This window comes from Papaver somniferum, unplaced genomic scaffold, assembly GCF_003573695.1.
Source record: "Papaver somniferum cultivar HN1 unplaced genomic scaffold, ASM357369v1 unplaced-scaffold_154, whole genome shotgun sequence".
In the NCBI taxonomy this organism is placed as follows: Eukaryota; Viridiplantae; Streptophyta; class Magnoliopsida; order Ranunculales; family Papaveraceae; genus Papaver; species Papaver somniferum.
The window spans coordinates 4,469,083-4,470,899 of record NW_020624820.1 but is presented as its reverse complement, the minus strand read 5'-3'; positions in this window follow the sequence as shown (position 1 = coordinate 4,470,899).

The following is a 1,817-nucleotide window of genomic DNA, read 5'->3' as shown; positions in this document are numbered from 1 at the left end:
ACAGTGTTGGGACATTATTTCTAGAGATCTTTTTAATACCATTGCAAACTGTTGGGCTATGCGTAAAATTTCCAATGATATTAACTCTAGTTCTATTGTTCTTATTCCGAGAAATAACAAATCTGATGCTATTAAAGAATATTGGCCAATTGGCTTGAGTAATTTTTTCTTCAAGATTATTACTAAGATTATGGCTACCAGGCTTGGTACTGTGTTAAATAAGTTGATATCTGAAGAGCAAGTGGAGTTTATGAAGAGTAGGAATATACATGAAAATATTGCATTGGCGTCTGAGTTGACCAATGAGATCAGCACAGAAAGGAAGCATGGTAATATTGGCCTCAAGCTGGATATTTCTCAAGCCTTTGATACGGTTAGTTGGGATTTCATAGCTGAAGTTTTTCGTCAATATGGCTTTTCTGATTCTTGGTGCACGTGGGTTCTTAATATCCTTAGCTCAACTCGGATTTATGTCATGATTAATGGTTGCCCTGAAGGTTACTTTAGTATTACTAGAGGTTTGCGCCAAGGTGATCCTCTATCTCCTTTGATTTTTGTTCTTATTGAAGATGTTTTAAGTCGCAATCTTTCTAAGTTGTTTGCAAACCGTAGTATGAATGTTATGGTTAGTAAAAAAGGTGTGGCGCCTACACACCTACTTTTTGCGGATGATATCCTTGTTTTCTGCAGAGGTAATCTTCATAGTTTGCAAAATTTGAAGAATATGTTGGTTTTGTATCAACATGCATCTGGACAGTGCGTAAACTATGCAAAGAGCAAGTTCTATTACGGAGGTGGTACACTTTCTCATGCTATTGCTATTTCTAACTATTTGGGGTATGGAAAGAGCTATATTTCCGGATAAATACTTAGGAATTCAATTGAAACCTGGTATTGTTCGTCATATTCATGTTCGCCAAGTTGTTGAAAAGATTATGGACAAGTTGGCTGGATGGAAAGGTAAGATTTTATCCTTTCAGGCGAGACTTGTGCTAATTAAATCGGTTATTTCTAGCTATGTTATTCATCCTATGGATGTTTATAAGTGGCCATGCACGGTTATTAAGCAAGTTGAAAGGGCCATTAGGAATTTTCTTTGGTCTGGTGATGCTGAGAAACGAAAATACTTTATCGTTCTATATGATGATTTGTGTCTCTCAAAGCGTGAAGGTGGACTTGGTATTAAGAAGTTGAATGATGTTAATAGGGCAATGCTAATGAAGCTTTGGATTTCTATTCAGGACTCAAACAAGATTTGGGCCAGATTTTTGAGGCAAAGTACTTTAAGATCAATGGAAATTTGATAGATTATAAGCTGGGTTCTTCGGTTTTTCCAGGAATTCGCTTGGTTTACAATTCTGTGCAAAAACATACACGCTCTATTATAGGTAATGGTGCTAATACTTTCTTGTTTTTTGATAATTGGTGTGGTGATTTTTCTATTGCGCGTAGACTTGGCATCACTTCCAAAGTCCCTAATGATTTTAGGGCTAAAGTAAGTGATATTATTGTTGATGGAACGTGGAGCATTCCTCAAAGAACTAGAGATTTGATGATTCGATGCAATATTGACGTTGATGATTTGCCAATTATTTCTGGTGGTGAAGATTATACAATTTGGGATTTAGATAACAAAGGCGTTTTTTTCAGTCAAATCGGCTAAGGCCGCTATTAAAGTGCCTGCAGAAGTGTGTGCCTACTGCGGCTCTTTTTACCAGGCAGGTTGTGCATCCTACCTTAAGTGTACAATACTGGAAGATTTGGGCCAACCAATGGTGTACTAGTAAAGACAATATTATTAATAAGACAGGTAGGAG